Below are 13,299 nucleotides of genomic sequence, written 5' to 3'. Positions count from 1 at the left end.
CCAACCTTTTCTTAGGAAATAAATAGGATTCGAAGATCAAACGAATTAATCCCTTGACCTTCCTTAAAGGTTAAAAAGGTTAACAAAGTGGAATTAAGATTCAACCATCATCATCATTGATAAGGATAGCTAGGATAGGACCTCCAATTTCTCAAAAAGTTTATTATTTATCTATTTTTAATTGCCATTTAATTTACTCGTCATTAAATTACTTGTTCCTCATTCTTGAAACCCCAATTCTACAATCTTCATAACCAATAATAAGAACATACTTCCCTGCAGTTCCTTGAGAAGACGACCCGAGGTTTAAATACTCGGTTATCAATTTTTAAGGGGTTTGTTACTTGTGACAACCAAAACGTTTGTAAGAAAGGTTGATTGCTTGGTTTAGTAACTATACTCACAACGAGAGTTTACTATAACCTCTAAACCATCAATCTTCAGTTCTTCAGCGTACCCCACGCGTCCGCATCGCCCGCGTCGCACAACTTATCCAGATCAGTGCCAATTATCTTATCTTTTCTTTTCTAATCCTAATTTCTTCTATCTTTTCTTCTTTCTTTCTTACTTTATTTCTTTCACTTCTCATTCTTCTTATCTTTCTTTTTATTTTACTTAATTTATTTGCATATTTCATTCATTTCATTTTAATTTTGTGCATATTTTTCTTTTCTTTTCTAAATTCATTATTTTTCCTTTGGTGTTAATTTTCTTATTTAACTGTTGTATCTTCTCTTGAATTATTTTGAGTGCTTAGTGACTTGTTTTATTCTGGATAGGTAATATTATATCAATGCCAATCTTTTATGCCTGTATTATTTTTACATTGACATGAATTTATATTATCTCTCCTTACCCACACTCTCTTCCCTATTGTTGCAAATTTTTTGCACTCTTAATTTGCCATGTACTTCTACTATTTTCTCACTTGCATGTTGTAGCTACCATATAATTGAGACTCTCATTACTTGGCATTAACCCAACCATATTTTACTTGTCTTCTTATCTTTATTTGTTATTAGCTCACTTATCCCAAATAAGCCTACCTTTTACATCACCCTTGTTAGCCACTTTGAACTTTTTAACCCCCTTATATTTCATAACCACATTACTAGGCTTAAGCAGAAAAATAAAATAAAAATCCCAAGTTGAATCCTTGGTTAGCTTAAGATAGATATTGTGTATAATTTAATTGTGAGAAATTTTATGGGATCATGGGATGATATGAAAAAATAGGGAATTAAATTGAATAAGTTATTTGAAAATTTGGGAAGCATGCTCATATGAAATCAAAATAATTAAATTAACATGTGCATTGAAAAAAAAAATAATATATATATATATATATATATTAAGTAATTAAATAAGGGGATACAAAAAAAAGGAGAAGAAAAAAAAAAGAAGAAAAATAATATTACTCCAAATGCAAAATAAAAAGAATCAATGCACATGGGACAAAATTCAAAAATAAGTTTGATACTTGAGCATGAAATACAAAAGTGAAAAAAAAATTTGGGTAGCTAGGTAAATTATTTTAAATTATATAAAGTATGTATATGTTAGGTGAGATCTTAGACTAATCAAAGATTCACTTTATAAAGCTCACTTGGCCATACATATATCCTTACCTTTACCTCAACCCCATTATAACCCTAAAAAGACCTCATGATGTTTGCATTGATATGCTAAATATTTGTTGATTGGTTAGATGAAGAGTAAAGTTTTAGAAAGCATGACCAGAGAAGAGTAGAGTGAATTACCCTATACACTTGAGAGACTAGAGTGATATACACTACCAGTGAGGGTTCAATGCTTGATTCTATGTTCCCTGCTTTTATGAGCTATCTTCTCACAAGTTTACTTGTCTTTTATTATATGATTTGAATTAGTGAAATCTAATTTCTGTTTGTCTTGAAGAGCTTATTTACTTTTAACTAAGTAGGTAGAAACATCTTAGCATATAGTTGCATTCATATAGATAGGTTGCATTTCATACATTCTATCATCCCTCTTCACTCCTTTATAGCTTCTCTTGAGCTTAGCATGAGGACATGCTAATGTTTAAGTGTGGGGAGGTTGATAAACCACTATTTTATGGTTTATCTTGTGCTCACTTGAGTGGTTTTTGTCAACTCTTTACCCACTTATTCATACTATTTGCATGAGTTTACATTCTCCTTCCTGATTTTGTGCTATGATTGAAAATATGCTTCTTTGGCCTTATATTCGCTAATATTAATCCTCTCTCATTACCATTAGATGCCTTGATATGTGCGTTAAGTGATTTCAAAGATTACAGGGCAGGAATGGCTCAGAGGATGGAAAGAAAGCATGCAAAAGTGGAAGGAATACAAGAAGTTGAAGGAACTGCAAAGCTGTCAACCTGACCCTCTTGCACTAAAACGGTCATAACTTGAGGTACAGAGGTCCAAACGACGCGGTTCTAGTTGCGTTAGAAAGTTAACGTCGGGGGCTTTGATTTGATATATAATATGCCATAGTTGACTTGACGCTAAGCAACGCGAACGAGCGCTCCACGCGGACGCGTCGCAGTTCCAAAAATCAACGTGGCAGTTTTCTTCTCCAGCAATTTCTGGGCTGTTTTCAACCCAGTTTTCGGCCCAGAAAACACAGATTAGAGGCTATAAAGTGGAGGAATGCATCCATTCATAATCAGGCTTTCATATTCACAATTTTTAGGATTAGATGTAGTTTTTAGAGAGAGAGGTTTTCTCCTCTCTCTTAGGATTTAGAATTAGGATTCTTTTCAGTTTATGATTATTTCATCTTTTGCGATCACAGGTTCAATGTTCCTCATGTTAGATTTAATTTCTTTTGTTAATGCAATTTGAGGTATTTCAGATTTATGATTTTTGTTTAGCTTTCTATATTCTTGGTTTTAATTGATGAATTGATAAATTGGAGACACTTGAGTTATGAAACTCCTTGTTGATTGAAAATTGGAATTCTTCAAGAATTAATTCGAGATCCAATAACTCTAGCCTTTCCCCAAGGAAAGACTAGGACTTGAGGATTCAAAAATTAATTCATCCGCTTAACTTACCTTCATAGTTAGAGGTTAACAAAGTGGGAGAAAAATCCAATTCTCATCACAATTGATAAGGATAACTAGGATAGGACTTCCAATCCTCATAATTTGCCAAGAGTTTATTTTATAGTTATTTATTTATTTTATTCTTCTTATCATTCAACATACTGCTTTATTACTTTCAAAACCCCCAATTTACAAGACTCATAACCAATAATAAGAACAACTCCCTGCAATTCCTTGAGAAGACAACCCGAGGTTTAAATACTCGGTTATCAATTTTAAAGGGGTTTGTTACTTGTGACAACCAAAACGTTTGTAAAAAAGGTTGATTGCTTGGTTTAGTAACTATACTTGCAACGAGAGTTTACTATAACTTCTAAACCATTAATCTTCAGTTCTTTCAGCCACCTTGTAAAGTTCTTGAGGCATAATCTCATGAACTTCCACTTCCTCCCCAATCATGATACTATGGATCATGATGGCCCGATCCACAGTTACTTCGGATCGGTTGCTAGTAGGAACGATAGAGCGTTGGATGAACTCCAACCATCCTCTAGCCACAGGCTTAAGGTCATGCCTTCTCAATTGAACCGGCTTGCCTCTTGGGTCAATTTTCCATTGAGCTCCTTCCACACATATGTCCATGAGGACTTGGTCCAACTTTTGATCAAAGTTGACCTTTCTAGTGTAGGGGCGTGCATTTTCTTGCATCATTGGCAATTCTTTGGATTTGGGTTCATACTTTGATCATGGTTCCTAGTGATCCATGCGTTTGCATAGAACTCTTGAACCATTAAAATTCCAACTTGTTGAATAGGATTGGAAAGAACTTCCCATCCTCTTCTTCTAATCTCTTGTTGGATCTCCAGATATTTGCCCTTTTTGAGCTTAAAAGGGACCTCAGGGATCACCTTTTTTTTGGCCACAACTTCATAGAAGTGGTCTTGATGGACCTTTGAGATGAATCTCTCCATCTCCCATGACTCAGAGGTGGAAGCAATTGCCTTCCCTTTCCTCTTTCTTGAGGTTTCTCTGGCCTTAGGTGCCATTAATGGTTATGGAAAAACAAAAAGCAATGCTTTTACCACACCAAACTTAAAAGGTTTGCTCGTCCTCGAGCAAAAGAAAAAAGAAAGTAGTAGTAGAAGAAGAAAATGGAGGAGATGGAGGGAGATAGGTGGTTCGGCCAAGGGGTAGAAGTAGTGGTTGTAATGTGTGAAAATGAAGGAGTGGTGAGGGGTTTATATATGGGTGGATTTGGGAGGGAAAGGATCTTCAATTTGGAGGTAAGTGGGGTTTTTTTGGGGAAGAGTGTTATGAAGAGGTGTGAAGAGGAGAGAAGAAGAGGTGGGGTAGGTGGGGATCCTGTAGGGTCCACAAATCCTGAGGGGTCAAGGACTTAGCATCCCTACTCCATTTAGGCGTGTAAATGCCCTTAGAGTGCAATCCTGGCATTTAACGCCACACTGCTGCTTGTTTCTGGCATTTAACGCCAGCTTTTCTCCCTTTCTTAGCGTTTAACGCTAACTTGGTGCTCTGTTCTGGCATTAAACGCCATTCTGGTGCCTGTTTCTGGCATTTAACGCCAGCTTGATGCTTCTTTCTGGCATTAAACACCAGTCTGATGCTTCTTACTGGCATTTAAACGCCAGTAAGCTTATCCTCCAAGGTGTGCTATTTTTAACGCTGTTTTTCATTCTGTTTTTTATTTTTCAGTTATTTTTGTGACTTCACATGATCATCAACCTAAAGAAACATAAAATAATAATGAAAAATAAATAGATATAATTAAATAACATGGGGTTGCCTCCCAATAAGCGCTTCTTTAATGTCAATAGCTTGACAGTGAGCTCTCATGGAGCCTCACAGATAATCAGAGCAGGATTGGGGCCTCTCAACACCAAACTTAGAGTTTGGTTGTGGCCTCCCAACACCAAACCTAGAGTTTGAATGTGGGGGTTCTGTTTGACTCTGTATTGAGAGAAGCTTTTCATGCTTCCTCTCCATGGTTACAGAAGGAGAACCTTGAGTCTTGAATACAAGGTAGTCCTCATTCAACTGAAGGACCAACTCTCCTCTGTCAACATCAATCACAGCTTTTGCTGTGGCTAGAAAGGGTCAGCCAAGGATGATGGATTCATCCTCATCCTTCTCAGTGTCTAGGATTATGAAATCAGTAGGGATGTAAAGGCCTTCAACCTTCACTAGCACGTCCTCTACTAGTCCATAAGCCTGTTTCATTAATTTGTCTGCCATCTCTAGTGAGATTCTTGCAGCTTGTACCTCAAAGATTCCCAGTTTCTCCATTACAGAGAGTGGCATGAGGATTATCCCTGACCCCAAGTCACACAGAGCCTTCTCAAAGGTCATGGTGCCTATGGTACAAGGTATGAAGAATTTTTCAGGATCCAGTTTCTTCTGAGGTAATGTCTGCCTCATTCAGTTCATTGGTGAGCAAGGGGGTTTATCATCCCAAGTCTCATTACCAAATAACTTGGCATTCAGCTTCATTATTGCTCCTAGATATTTAGCAACTTGCTCTTCAGTGATGTCTTCATCCTCTTCAGAGGAAGAATATTCATCAGAGCTCATGAATGGCAGAAGGAAGTTCAATGGAATTTCTATGGTATCTGTATGAGCCTCAGATTCCTTTGGTTCCTCAAAGGGAAACTCTTTTTTGTCCAGAGGACTTCCCATGAGGCTTTTCTCACTGGGACTCACGTCCTCCTCACTCTCTCCAGGTCATGGTTATGGCCTTGGACTCTCTCTTGGGATTTTCTTCTGTATTGCTTGGGAGAGTACTGGGAGGAGTTTCAGTAATCTTCTTACTCAGCTGACCCACCTGTGCCTCCAAATTTCTAATGGATGACCTTGTTTCATTCATGAAACTTAGTGTGGTCTTAGATAGATCAGAGACTATGGTTGCCAGGCTAGAATGGCTCTGTTCAGAATTCTCTGTTTGTTGCTGAGAAGATGATGGAAAAGGCTTGCTATTGCTAAACCTATTTCTTCCACCATTATTGTTGAAGCCTTGTTGAGGCTTCTGTTGGTCCTTCCATGAGAAATTCAGATGATTTCTCCATGAAGGATTATAGGTGTTTTCATAGGATTCTCCCATGTAATTCACCTCTGCCATTGCAGGGTTCTCAGGATCATAAGCTTCTTCTTTAGAAGATGCCTCTTTAGTACTGTTGGATGCAGCTTACAATCCATTCAGACTCTGAGAAATCATATTGACTTGTTGAGTTAATATTTTGTTCTGAGCCAATATGGCATTCAGAGTATCAATTTTAAGAACTTTCTTCTTCAGAGGCGTCCCATTATTCACAGGATTCAACTCAGAGGTGTACATGAACTGGTTATTTGCAACCATTTCAATGAGTTCCTGAGCTTCTGCAGGGGTTTTCAGATGAAGAGATCCTCCTGCAGAATGATCCAATAACATTTTTGACAACTCAGACAGACCATTATAGAATATACATATGATGTTCCATTCTGGAAGCATGTCAGTAGGACACCTTTTGATCAATTGCTTATATCTTTCCCAAGCTTCATAGAGGGACTCACCTTCCTTCTATCTGAAGGATTGGATTTCCACTCTAAGCTTGCTCATCTTTTGAGGTGGAAAGAATTTGGCTAGGGAAGCACTGACCAGCTTTTTCAAAGAGTTCAGGCTTTCCTTAGGTTGTGAATCCAACCATGTTCTAGCTCTATCTCTTACAGCAAAAGGGTAAAGCATAAGCCTGTAGACCTCGGGATCAACTCCATTGGTCTTGACAGTGTCACTGATTTGCAAGAATTCAGCTAAGAACTGATGAGGATCTTCTAATGGAAGTCCATGAAACTTGCAATTCTGTTGCATTAGAGAAACTAATTGAGGCTTAAGCTCAAATTTGTTTGCTCCAATGGCAGGAATTGAGATGCTTCTTCCATAGAAGTTAGAAGAGGGTGCAATAAAGTCACCAAGCATCTTCCTTACATCTCCACCATTGTTATTGGGTTCGGTCATGTCTCCTTCTTTTTCGAAAATTTCTGTCAGGTCCTCTCCAGAAGGTCGTGCTTTAGATTCTCTTAGTTTCCTCTTAAGAGTCCTTTCAGGTTCAGGATCAGCTTCAATAAGAATGTCTTTATCCCTGTTCCTACTCATATGAAAAGGAAGAGAACAGAAAAGAAGAGGAATCCTCTATGTTACAGTATAGAGATTCCTTTATGTGAGTAGAAGAAGAGAAGAATAGAAGAAGGAGAAGAGAAAAATTCGAACACAGAGAAGAAGAGGGGGTTCAAATTTTGAGTGGAAGAGGAGTGTTAGTGGATAAATAAATAAATAAAAGGAGATGAGAGAGGGGGAAAGAATTCGAATTTAATTAAAAAGAGAAGGAAAATATTTTTGTTTTTATTAAAAAAATCAGTTATAATTCGAAAATTAGAAAGAGAAACAAAATAAAATTTGAAACTAACTGAATTAATTAAATAAAAAGAGATTTTTGAAAAAAGTTGTTAGTAATTTTCGAAAATTGGAGAGAGAAAAGTAGTTAGGTGGTTTTGAAAAAGATATGATTGAAATAGAAAACTTTTAAAATCAAACAAAAAGTCAGGTAATTAATTTAAAAAGAATTGAAAATCAATTTTGAAAAGATAAGAAGTTAGAAAAGATTTTGAAATTGATTTTGAAAAATATATGATTGAAATTTAATTTGAAAAAGATTTGATTTTTGAAAATTAAAGTTGATTACTTGACTACCAAGAAACTAAAAGATAGGATTTTAAAATTTAAAGATTGAACCTTTCTTACTAGGCAAGTAACAACTTGAAATTTTTAAATCAAAATATTAAATGCTAGCAGAGAATTCGAAAATATGAAACAAAATAAGAAAAACATTCAATTTGAAATTTTTGAAAATATAAAAGAAAAAATGAAAAAGATTTAATTTTTGAAAAAAATTTGAAAAAGATAGAATTTTTAAATTGAAAATTAGACTTGACTCATAAAAAACAACTAAATTTTAAAAATTTTTGAATAAGTCAACTCAAATATTCGAAATTTATGAGAAGAATAAGAAAAAGATATTTTTTTGATTTTTTAATTTTTAATGAAGAAAGAGAAAAACAACAAAATGACTCAAAACATGAAAATTATGAATCAAAACAAGAAAAATATGCAAGAACACTTTGAATGTCAAGATGAACACCAAGAACACTTTGAATGTCAAGATGAACATCAAGAACATGTTTTTGAAAATTTTTAAGAAAAGAAACACATGCAAGACACCGAACTTAGAGATTTTCAAACTTTAGACACAAACAAATTGAAAATGCATATGAAAAACACGAAAAGACACAAAACATGAAAATGCAAAGATCAAACAAAGAAGATCATCAAGAACAACTTGAAGATTATGAAGAACATAATGCATAAAATTTCAAAAAAAGTAAAAAAAAGAAAGACATGCAATTGACATCAAACTTAAAAATTGACACTAGACTCAAACAAGACATATCAAATTTTTGGTTTTTATGATTTTATTAAATTTTTTTGGTATTTTTCGAAAATTATTGGAAAAAAGAAAAATAAGGATTTCAAAATTTTTAATAAGAATTCCAGGAATCATGTAATGTTAGTCTAAAGCTTCAATCTAAGCTTCGGTCCAAAAATTTAGACATGGCTTAATAGCCAGCCAAGCTTTATGTGAAAGCTTCGGTCCAAAAGATTAGACATGGCCAATGGCCAGCCAAGCTTCTGCAGAGCATTACATACGACAGCCAAATTGATAGGAATCAACTAGCTCCTTTGATGATAAAAGCATCATCTGAAACTCTAGAATTCATTCTTAGAAATTCTGAAGGACATAGAATAATTTATTTTTTTGAAAATTTTTCGAAAATAAAAATAATAAAAACAAAAAGCTTAAAATTAAAATAAAATTACCTAATTTGAGCAACAAGATGAACCGTCAGTTGTCCAAACTTGAACAATCTCCGGCAACAGCGCCAAAAACTTGGTGCACGAAATTGTGATCTCAACGGTGCCAAAAACTTGGTACGCACGATTGTAATCTCAACTCCTTTTCACAACTCCGCACAACTAACCAGTAAGTGCACTGGGTCATCCAAGTAATAAACCTTACGTGAGTAAGGGTCGATCCCACGGAGATTGTCGGCTTGAAGCAAGCTATGGTCATCTTGTAAATCTTAGTCAGGTGGATTCAAATGGTTATGAGGTTTTGATAATTAAAAGATAAATAAAACATAAAATAAGATAGAGATACTTATGTAATTCATTGGTGAGAATTCCAGATAAGCGTATGGAGATGCTTTGCTCTTTCTGAATATCTGCTTTCCTACTCCTTTCCATGGCAAGCTGTATGTTGGGGGATCACCATTGTCAATGGCTACCATCCGTCCTCTCAGTGAAAATGGTCCAAATGCACTGTCACCGCATGGCTAATCATCTATCGGTTCTCACTCATGTTGGAATAGGATCCACTACGCCCAACACTCGCGAGTTTGAAGCTCGTCACAGTCATCCCATCCCAGATCCTACTCGGAATACCACAGACAAGGTTTAGACTTTTCGGATCTCAAGAATGGCCGCCAATAATTCTAGCCTATACCACAAAGGTTTTAATCTTAGATTAGAAACCCAAGAGATACACATTCAAGCTTGTTTGCATGTAGAACGGAAGTGGTTGTCAAGCATGCATTCATAGGTGAAAATGGTGATGAGTGTCACATAATCATCACATTCATCATGTTCTTGTGTTCAAATGAATATCTTAGAGAAGAAATAGGCTTGAGTTGAATAGAAAAACAATATTACTTTGCATTAATTCATGAGGAACAACAGAGCTCCACACCTTAATCTATGGGGTGTAGAAACTCCACCGTTGAAAATACATAAGTGACGAAGGTCCAGGCATGGCCGAATGGCCAGCCCCCTAAACGTGATCAAGAGATCAAAAGTGATACAAAGGTAGTCTCAAAAATGATCCAAATATGTGAAATAAATCACTAAAAGTAGTTTTATACTAAACTAGTAGGTAGGGTTACAGAAAATAAGTAAATGATGCAGAAATCTACTTCCGGGCCCACTTGGTGTGTGCTTGGGCTGAGCATTGAGCTTTACACGTGTAGAGACTTCTCTTGGAGTTGAACGCCAGGTTGCAGCCTGTTTGTGGCGTTTAACTCTGGTTTGTAACCTGTTTCTGGCGTTTAACTTCAGAATAGGGCAGGAAGTTGGCGTTTGAACGCCAGTTTGCGTCATTAAAACTTGGGCAAAGTATGGATTATTATATATTTCTGGAAAGCCCTGGATGTCTACTTTCGAACGCAATTAAGAGCGCCCCAATTGGGTCTCTGTAGCTCCAGAAAATCCACTTCGAGTGCAGGGAGGCCAGAATCCAACAGCATCTGTAGTCCTTTTTCAGCCTCTGAATCAGATTTTTGCTCAGGTCCCTCAATTTCAGCTAGAAAATACCTGAAATCACAGAAAAACACACAAACTCATAGTAAAGTCTAGAAATGTGATTTTTATTTAAAAACTAATAAAAATATAGTAAAAATTAACTAAAACATATTAAAAACTATGTAAAAACAGTGCCAAAAAGCGTATAAATTATCCGCTCATCACATGGCTAGATCTTTACATTATTATACTCTGATACTTTGTTATGTTATATCTATATCTTGTGCTAAAGTGTGTAGTTTGTGGGTACGTTTTACATTTTTTAAATCCTATTTTTGAGTTGTATCCTTCATCGGGCTTCTAGAATATACTACTTTTCCTATATATAAATATGTATTGATGAGGGAAAAATGATTCCACACAAACTCACCGGCAAGTGTACCGGGTGGCATCAAGTAGTAATAACTCACAAGAGTGAGGTCGATCCTATAGGGATTGATGGATCAAGCAACTTTAGTGAGTGATTAGTTTAGTCAAGCTAACAGTGGTGAATTGGGTGAAATTTAACAAACAGAGAGTAAATTGCAAGAATTGTAAATTGCAGAAAGTAAATTGACAGAATCTTAAAGAGCAAGAAATGTAAATTGCAGCAAATGTAAAGGGAATTGGGTGCAGGGATATTTAAATTCCATAGAAATGTAATTCAAGTTCACAGCAAACTCAAATGTAAAATTTCAGAGGAACAGAATTGCAGGAAGGTAAATCGAGCTCAATGTAAACTGAATTGTAAAATTGCAGAAAGGAAAATTTGCAGAAGAGAATTATCAGAAACTGAAATTGCATAAGCTAAATTGAATTCAATACTGAAATGTAAAAGTGCAAAAAAATAAAAGTGTTTCAAGAGAACCTTCTATTCTACTCCTACTCCTACTGCTGCCTACTACTAATGCAGCCTACTGTCCGTGAGAGCTCTCTAATGAAATGAAACTGATGCCTTTATATAGGATTTATAATATGAAAAATGAAATTGCAGACAAATTACAAATAAATGAAATTCCTATTCTAACTGTGTCTTGTGCCTTTGAGTGATGTCAATGGGCTCTGCTTGCTTTGAATTTTCAATTGGGCTTGGAATCAGATTAATTGAGCCAGAGTTGCACTTCCAGGAGAATGGAGCGTTTTCAAATTGAGCGCAGCATTCATTCACCCACGCATACGCGACCCTCACGCTTAAGCGTGCTTTGGCAGTCTGGCATATCGAAGCGTGCACGTCATGTATAATAGTATGGGGTGAACATCAAGTTTCGGCCTCAGAAGTTGGCGCTAAACTTTGGCCTCCAAACAGCCAGCGTTCAAACAAGTGAGCGCCACGTTCACTTTAGTGAGCGTTTTTGGCCTTCCAAACAGTGCGACCATGCCTTCTTTGAAGGGCCATAACTTGAGTTACAGATGTCCAATTGATGCGCTTCTAGTTGCGTTGGAATGCTTACATTCAGAGCTTTCCACCGATATATAGCAATTCATATTTGACATGAAATTGAAGCACAAGTGAAAAGCATCTTTAAGGCCCAAAAATCAACCAAACATGCGCTGGCCAAGGATCGAAGGGGGAGCGCTCAATCAAAAGCAAAGTGCTGCACAAGGGGAGCTTATGGAGTGAGCGTGATAAACCCATATTTCATGAGTTCATTTGTGCTTAATTAGAGTGATTTATTCAACTCTTCACCTACTTATTCACATTAATTGCATGGTTTTACTTTCCCTTCCTTATTATGTCATGATGTGAAAAACATGTTTCCTAAGCTTTAAAAATTAATTATTTTAATTACCTTTATTTCCATTCGATGCCGTGATTAGTGTGTTGAGTAGTTTCAGATTTTCTAAGGCAGAATGACTTAAAGGATGAAAATGGGAACATACTAAAATGGAAGGAGAAAGCAAAACGGAGCTTTAAAGAAACTGGTATCCACGCGATCGCATGGATGACGCGATCGCGTGCCATGCACGAATCAGCAGCGATGCGGCCGCATGACTGACGCGACTGCATGGCAAGGAAAATCTCCGAAGGATGCGACCACGTGACAGAGGCCACGCACCAGAAATTACAGAATACACCCCAGCGAATTCTGAAGCCCTTTTTGGCCCAGATCCAAGTACAGACAGCATAGACCAGAGGTTATAAAGTGTGGGAATGCTTCCTTTCAAGGAGAGCTCGCATATTTTTACCTTTCAATGATTTAGATTTAGTTGAGAGGGAGATCTTCTCTCTCTCTCTCTTTTAGGATTTAGGATTTCTTCTTGTTTTAAGAGTAACTCTGGATCCCAGGTTTAATGTTATTTTATTTTAGTTTTACTTTTATTTATTTATTCCAACATTTGAATTGATCATTATAATTTATGAATTATTCCATGTTACAGACTGTTATTTGAATTAATGATAATTGAGGTATTTTCAGTTTATGATTGTTCTCTTTGATTTAAGTTACCATTGCTTCCCATCTAAGGACCTCTTTATCATTGCAGCAATTTTACTTTTCCCCTTTTGGTTCAGGTTAAGAATTTAGTAACTCAACAGTTATTAAACTCAACATAATTGATAATCGTTATCTTGCTAATTGAGCTGAACTTAAATAATCCCAACCTTTTCTGAGGAAATAATTAGGATTCGAAAGTCAATTTAATTAGTCCCTTGACTTTCCTTTGCCCTGGTGAAGGTTGACCAAGTGGAGTTTAGATTCAACTTTCATTATTGTTGAGAGAGATAACTAAGTTGGACCTCTAATTTCCTTACCTTGCTAAAAGTTGCTTTACAGTTATTATTTATTCTTAATTGCCATTTAATTCA

This window comes from Arachis ipaensis, chromosome B01 (assembly GCF_000816755.2).
Source record: "Arachis ipaensis cultivar K30076 chromosome B01, Araip1.1, whole genome shotgun sequence".
NCBI lineage: Eukaryota > Viridiplantae > Streptophyta > Magnoliopsida > Fabales > Fabaceae > Arachis > Arachis ipaensis.
The sequence above is the reverse complement of the archived record's forward strand: the minus strand, read 5'-3'. Positions refer to the sequence as shown.